This window comes from Petromyzon marinus, chromosome 42 (genome assembly GCF_048934315.1).
Source record: "Petromyzon marinus isolate PM22_M1 ecotype Great Lakes invasive population chromosome 42, UKy_Petmar_22M1.pri1.0, whole genome shotgun sequence".
Taxonomy (NCBI): domain Eukaryota; kingdom Metazoa; phylum Chordata; class Hyperoartia; order Petromyzontiformes; family Petromyzontidae; genus Petromyzon; species Petromyzon marinus.
Window position 1 is genome coordinate 4,426,847 of NC_133708.1, and position 7,962 is coordinate 4,434,808.

The following is a 7,962-nucleotide window of genomic DNA, read 5'->3' on the forward strand; positions in this document are numbered from 1 at the left end:
GGTCAGCAGGCAGGTAGGGGGTGGGGCGGAGTAACGAACGGCGGGACGAATGCGCTTGCATAAAGAGTTAAAAGCGGACGTCGGAGAGAGAACTGATCCGATTAGAGAGCAGCGGGAAATTCGAGGCTTCTGATTGGACGAAAGGCCAGCGGATTAGCGGCAAGTTATCGTTGATGTAACGACAATAAAAAGGGCAGGGAAGGTAGGGGCAGTCAGTCGTGTTCTTCTGGGGTCAAGGATCGGAGGAGTCATCGTGCCTGCCACTGGATCGTCCGTGAGACGAGTCGCAGCGCAGCCAGGCCCCGTTCCCAGCGAGGACTACGTGCAGCCTCGCCTTTCCACGGCTTCCTACACCTCGGAGTCGAACCGTGAGTACGCAGGAGAGAGGTGAGGTTAAGGGGAATATCCTTAGGGAGAGTGATTAGGGAGAGACGGGACAGATTGAGTCCTAGACCACTGGGAGATAGGTTAGACCTGCCCTGCTAGCCCACACTGACACGGGTAGTTTCGCTTCGTTGTTCGCGGAGAATAAATCGCCAGTAGTCAATCAACCTTGTCGTGTCGTCCCTGCGAATGCGGAGAGGAGTGCATGGTGCTGTGAGCCTTCTCGTTGTGGTATCCTGTGTTTGCGCACGAGCGTGTATTTTACCCCCGTGTGTGCGCTCGCCGCTGCGTGTAGCTCATAGTTAACATGTACGCGAGGTAGACGGGCATCGTGCACGCGAGATCACCTGTGCCGCCTCTGCTTAAAGTGTGCGTGAGGTAGACGGGTGGCGTGCATGCGAGATTAGCTGTGTAGCTCGTGGTTAGCGTGTGCGAGAGGTGCACGGGCGGCGTACCCGCGAGGTTGTTCATACAGCCCTTTAAACCAGCTCCGGGGCACCTCCTCCAATCAGCTGCGCACGTACGAGTGACGCCCCTGCCCTCTGATCCCTGACCCCGGGTCCCGCGCGTGCGATTGGTGCACGGCGCCAGGCAGGTAGCCGCATCGAATTTTGGTGGCTGCGGGTGCATGAGTATGCGCGACTGCGTACGGCGTGCATAACGTTTAGAGGATCATGCGAGTGGGAGTGTGTGCGAATTGATCCCAGGTGGCTATGCCCCAGCAGCGGATTATGCCAAGAAGGACTGTGATGAGGGGGGGGAGGGGGGTTGGAGGGCAGTAACCCTCCCCCGAGCACGCGAGAGGAGAGCAATGGCTCTCCAGGGAGCGAGGAGTCGGAGGTCAGCCTCCCCGACAACATGGCGTCAGAAGCGGTACGAACACCCATATCCCCACAGGAGAGAGGCGCGTTACTCCACGTAAAAATAAGGTATGGGTTTACCGGCATGGGGACCCCTTCATGGAAAGCGTTTGCCCACAACATCATAGGGGCTAAAGAGCTTAATGGCTGGACGGACGCGCAGTCGTTATGGCAACTTACTATTAATCTAGATGGGCGGGCAGCTGACTTTGTGGAGGCTCTACCCGCAAGCGCCCAAACCAGTTAGAAGAGTTGATGCGCCAACTCGACCTATGCTTCGGCATGTGTAATGTGAGACAGGCAAAGACGGCCTTAGAGGCGCGCCGACGCCAACCCGGCGAGGACTTTCGCGACTATGCCGAAGACGTGCGATCGCTGACACGGATCGCCCATCCAGAGTTCGCGACAGAGGTAATTGACGAGCTGGCTGACGACAAAACCCTCGGGTATTTAGCCTGCACCACGTGGTGGCAGCCCAAAGTGGGTAGTGCAAGCCTTCCCTTTGATACCCTTGTCAAGCGCGCGCTTGAGTGCGAGGAGCTTGCCAGTGAACGCGCGCAGCTCCGGGGGCTGGGACGAGAATGCGCCATCGCGAGCCTGCTCCCAAAGGAGGAAGAGGAGGAGGGGCTCACCAGTACGGTAAGGGGCCGGGCAAGGGAGCCTCCGGGATCCCGCGAGACAACCCCGGGATGGGTAGCAGGGCTACAGACCCGCATGGGAGATATAGCCGGCCAGCTGGCCCACGTATGCGAGGAAACGAACCAGAACATGACCAAACTACAGTCTACAGTTGAGACCATTCAGTCCGAAATGGGAGAGCTGCACTTCACAGTAGGCAGGCTAACTGGACGAGTGTCCCGATTGGGGGCAGAGCTTGGGCAGACACGTATCGGGGAGAGAAAGGACGGGCAAGGGGCCTCCTATGGGGCCGCCCCCCGGGCATGTGATCTGTGCGACCGGCGAGGGCATCTCATGAGAGACTGTCCTCAGATCGCCCGCGCTAGAAACGCACCAGGGCTAAATGCCAACGCCCCCTAGAGAGTGGACCAACTAGGGGTACAATCGACGCGGTCCCAACACAAAATGACGATAATAATAATGGTGAGCGAGTGACCTCCACCCAGATTCCGACAACAACACCCAAGGACGCGGTGAGGACGGGCGACTGGCTGCGGGAACTGGTTGCGGGAATCACGGGGGCCACGCCGCTGGTAGAAGGGCAGGTAAATGGGCGGTGCACCCGGATTTTGCTGGACACGGGGGCGGTGGCCTCACTCGTGAGCGCCACACAATGCAGCGTGCTCGGGATTGACGTGGGCCGCCTGCAGGCCCCGGATCGCGCGGTGCACACGGCGAGTGGAGCCGGGATGGGACTTCTGGGGAGGGTCACCCTGGAAGTCCGTCTCGGACGCCAGGTGTGTGACCAAGAGTTCTATGTCTCGAGCATGTTATGCCACGAGTGTATCACAGGTACAGACCTCCTGGAAAAGCTGGGGCTCAACGTGCAGCCCCGCCAGCGATGCGCCACCGTGGAAGGCAGCGGGGAGCGGATTCCTTTCCTGGGACCTGAGCCGAATCGCCCCCGCTTTGCACCCGTGGCCGCTACCCTGGTGTCGGCCGTCACCATCGGGCCGCTCGCCGAGATGCTGGTGCCAGTGGCAACACCCTCCACCGACCCACACACACCGACCATCGGGCGAGGTAATGCTAACTCCTCACCCGGAGTTGGCGACGCGGTACAGGGTTGTGGGATCAGCCACGCTGGTCAATGCAGATTGGGGCCGACTGTTTGTGCAGGTATTTAACATACACAGTACCCCGGAAATGCAACGACGACGCACCACGGTAGCCACCATACACCCCTTGCACGCGCGCCACTCTAACGACTCGGTGTTTGCACTCTGGGCTGAGGACCCTGGTCGCCCCGAGGACAACCAGGACCTGGCCTGGCGAGTCGGCCCGACTCCCCGAGCCGAGGGCGACTAGTTATAGTGTAATTAGTGTAGTTAGCCTGGTGGTTACGTAGCTAGTTACGGTGTAGTTAGTGCAGTTAGCCTGGTGGTCATGTAGCTAGTTACGGTGTAGTTAGTGCCGTTAGCCTGGTGGTCATTGAGCTAGTTATGGTGTAATTAGTGTGGTTAGCCTGATGGTCCTGTAGCTAGTTACGGTGTAATTAGTGTAGTTAGCCTGGTGGTGACATAGCTAGTTATGGTGTAGTTAGTGTAGTTAGCCTGGTGGTCATGTAGCTGGTTACGGTGTAGTTAGTGTAGTTAGCCTGGTGGTCACGTAGCTAGTTACGGTGTAATTAGTGTATTTAGCCTGGTGGTCATGTAGCTAGTTACGGTGTAGTTAGTGTAGTTAGCCTGGTGGTCATTTAGCTTAGTACGGTGTAATTAGTGTGGTTAGCCTGGTGGTCATGTAGCAAGTTACGGTGTAGTTAGTCTGGTGGTCATGTAGCTGGTTATGGTGTAGTTAGTGTAGTTAGCCTGGTGGTTACATAGCTAGTTACGGTGCATTTAGTGTAGTTAGCCTGGTGGTCATGTAGCTGGTTACGGTGTAGTTAGCCTGGTGGTCACGTAGCTAGTTACGGTGTAATTAGTGTAGTTAGCCTGGTGGTTACGTAGCTAGTTATGGTGTAGTTAGTGTAGTTAGCCTGGTGGTCATGTAGCTAGGTACAGTGTACTTAGTGTAGATAGCCTGGTGATTACATAGCTAGCTACGGTGTAGTTAGTGTAGTTAGCCTGGTGGTCATGTAGCTAGTTACGGTGTAGTTAGTGTAGTTAGCCTGGTGGTCATGTAGCTAGTTACGGTGTAATTAGTGTATTCAGCCTGGTGATCATGTAGCTAGTTACGGTGCAGTTAGTGTGGTTAGCCTGGTGGTCATTTAGGTTAGAACGGTGTAATTAGTGTGGTTAGCCTGGTGGTCATGTAGCTAGTTACGGTGTAATTAGTGTAGTTTGCCTGGTGGTCCACCACCGGAGGTTGTTATCTGGTGAAGGGGCAGTTACCTCTTTGTTTTGGTATTAATGTGTTGCCTCCAAGGAGTACGTCTGCGACTCAGTTGACCTCACTACGCATGTAAACACAGCAATACTACACATTCACAACCATTAAAAGTATCAGAGATAAATACATGTCCATATGATATACACTCACACGCAATATATAGTCACATAGCACACGTTATTTGCTGTAGTAATTCGCTAGACTGTACTGCTATCGATTACCTCATCACCTTGCAAGGTGTGAGTCTTGTTGTATATCACGGGTATGAAAATTTGAATGAAAATAATAAAAAGTTAAATGAAATTTGGAAGTATCCGTAATTATCCGAAATTATGTTAATTGATGTAATTATGCGCATAAATTACGCTAATTAGAGAGATAATCGTATACATTTATGCGAGTGTGCGATTATGCTAATACGAGCCGTTATGATAATTAGGCCCCGCCTCGCCGACGAGGTTAGTATTATCAATCGGGATAATGCAATTGATCGTATGAGGTTATGCAGGTTTGATGTAAGTCTGCCAGATTAAACTCGGCTTCGTTGTCTAGGTTCATACTATTGATCGGTATAATACAATTATTCTTGTTTTAACAGTTACTGATTAGATATTAGTGTTTATGTCAGGTCTCCAAATTCAAATCTCAACGTAGGATACAGTTCTTATAACTAAGATTATTTTGCATGAACTCATGAAAGAAACACTCAATTACTTCTGTGTTAGGCAATTTTATTCTAAACGAAACCTTAACACTATACTATGCGAATTCTCATGCTTGGATTTATCAACACAGTACCATCGGGGAATTTTCCCTCAGGTAGTAGGACATTCAACCATCAATGATTGCGTTGTTTCACTTTGGCAACAGCACCTATGATTAATTCACCGCGTAACGCGAGCTCAGTTGGTGATACGGAGAGTCTTTAAAACAGACATGCACAATATTCCAACAAAACCTAAAGACATTTTAATATGCGAAATTGTTATGCTTGAAATGGTCAACACAGTACTCCAGGCGATGTTCTCCTCATTGAACATACATTCAACCCTCAATAATCACGTTGTTAATTGGGTAACAGATCAATTGATTACTTCAGAGTAACACGAGCATTCACGGCACATAGGAATAAAAAGTCCTTAGAAAGTCATCCAACGATATTCATGCGAAAGGCGATCAAAGCAATTATTATACCCCAAAGGCACAAATATACGTCAATAGATTCATCGGCAAGATTATATAATTAACGAGATGTCTTGGAATAAGGTGTGCGGCAGTACGTGCTCTCCCATGGGAGATCCTTATCTGTGGCTAAGCTTTTCATTAATTCGTGGACAAGATTGTATGATAAAGAAACCGCCTTAACGCAATATTCTCCCTGTGAGCGTATAGCTTCGTGGCGAAAGTTTCAAAGGTTTAATTTGTATCGATGAATCTATTGGTAATTATGCGGTTGGAAGTAAAAATCACAAAACAATTAATGTACTTATAAACGACATATTCTCATCACTCGATGCCTTCACGGCCAGCTGATGGTTCATGTACTTGATAATTAGGCTTCTTATTAGTGATTCGTGTATGTTTTGAGTGGTATGAATTGGGTTGAGTGGGCAAGTGATCAATTATTTGCGTCAAGCAGACGCCATGTGATGCGTTGTAGTGTGGGGCAGAGTCCGTATCATACGAATAGCGGGGTTTCCTTCTTTCACGCGGTCGGCCGGAATTCGGCCCACAGCAGGTTGACGAGTTGACACGGTGCTCGCCGTCGGCGCGATGATCCGTCGGCAGATGGCGGCCGCAGCTTGTCCGATGGCAGTTGACACCCTTGCTCACGGGCAGCTGGGCAGGCTCTTTCCCCTGCTGGATGAGCCGAGTTGGCACAACAGCCTCGTCTGCTGGCAGTTGACACTCTTGCTTGGTGTCGCTTGGTGGCGCGCTCTCTGGCGATGAACGATGCTTCGTTCGTTGCGGCACTTCTTCTGATGGTGCTGAACTCGCACGACGTAGCATGTCGCTAAACAGCGAGCCTCGCCATTCTGGGTGAGTTGATGAGTCTTCTTCTGCATCGGTGGTTGGCTGGTATCTTCAGGTTGGTCGCCGGCTTCTGCTGCTGGTTGCTGATCTGATTCAATGCTCGCGGGTCTCTCTTTTTATGCCAAAATTTCTCTCTCTGGTTCTGCCTTTTCACAAAGGACCGGATCTCTCTTTGATTTCGCTCTTTGTGGTGGGGTATGGATTGTCGTGTGTCCGTGTGTGTGTGTCATTTATTGAGGTAATATTAGTCTCATCAAGGCATGGTCCCCTCGCCTTCCTCAAGCCATAAAAGACATCAAAAGGAAACAGATGTTTCAGATTGCCCCAAGTGCATCCCTCCATCTCACTCTCTGCATTAATTAATCTGAGAGGAGGGGGCGAGCCTCCTGTCCTGCTCTTCCCTCCCGGTGTGACATTTTCCGCCGCACAAAGGGTGTGTTAAGGCTTTTGAAGTTAACATTTATTTTATCATAGTTTGGTTCCGTACCACTTGCAGTTATGATTCTGTATGTGACTCAAGGTATGTTGTAGTAGTTTTCCATCGTGGTGTTTGATTTTTATTTCCAAGAGGAGATGCTCTCTCGAGCATATGAAAATTCTTATCACGTGCTGCTGGAAGACAAAGGCGGCCGGGAGTTTCTCTTTCTCTCTGGCTGGCACTTGGTTTAACACTGCACAAATGTTATTTGGTTTTATGTTTCCCAAGATTTGTGATTTAACACCGTCACCACGACGCACTTCCCCGTTTTTATAAATTTCCGTTCCCCCGTCTGTATCCAGGGATCCGTGCTCTTGTGCTTGAATTATTCTTTACTTTAATTTTGTTGATGTCTTGAGTTTGAGAGGTAAGCATCTTGACAGTTGGAATTCGTATTCCTTGGTTTTTGGAAGGTCATGTATCGGCAAGATGTAATACAATTTAAGGTGAACAACGTTAGCATTAATATTGTGTTACCCACTATGTGGATTGTCTGCCCGGTTTCGCTCCCTGGAAGCTGCGAGGCCCTGAGAAATTCCCCCCCCCCCTTTCCTCCCTGGTTCCGCCTTCTTACAACGGACCGGATTTTCTTTGATCTCGCTCTGCGTTGTGGGGGGGGGGTGTGCCGCACGTGTCGGTGTGTGTGTTCTCCCAAGCCATCTGTGTCCCTTCCTGTGATCACCGTCGCCCTCCCCAAGGTGTTACATTCCTTGCCATCCGTGCTGCGGGAAGACAAAGACGGTTGGGAGACTCCTTCCCTATGGGACACAGTCTATCTTAGTTGTGTAAGCCCGACCCATTTCGCCTCATCCCTTCTCGATAACCCTCGGTTTAATACTGCACAATGATCATCTTGGCTCACGTTTCCCAAGATTTGTGAAATAACACCGTCATCACGACGCACTTCCTAGGTTTCATTAATTTTCATCCCCATCTGAATCCAGGGATCCGTCCTGTTATGCTTGAGTTATTACTTATTTTATTTTATTTTTGATGTCCTGAGTTTAAGAGGTCAGTTTCTTGATTGTTGGAATTCATATCCCTTGGTTTTTGCAAGGTCGTGTAACGGCAAGATGTAATTTAATTTAAGGTGAATAACGTTAGTGTTAATATTATGTATGTGAAGTAATAACCCACTAGGGAGATTATAGTCTGGTGTTGTTTATTTTGTAAAGTGTGTGGATTCGTTATGATGTCGAC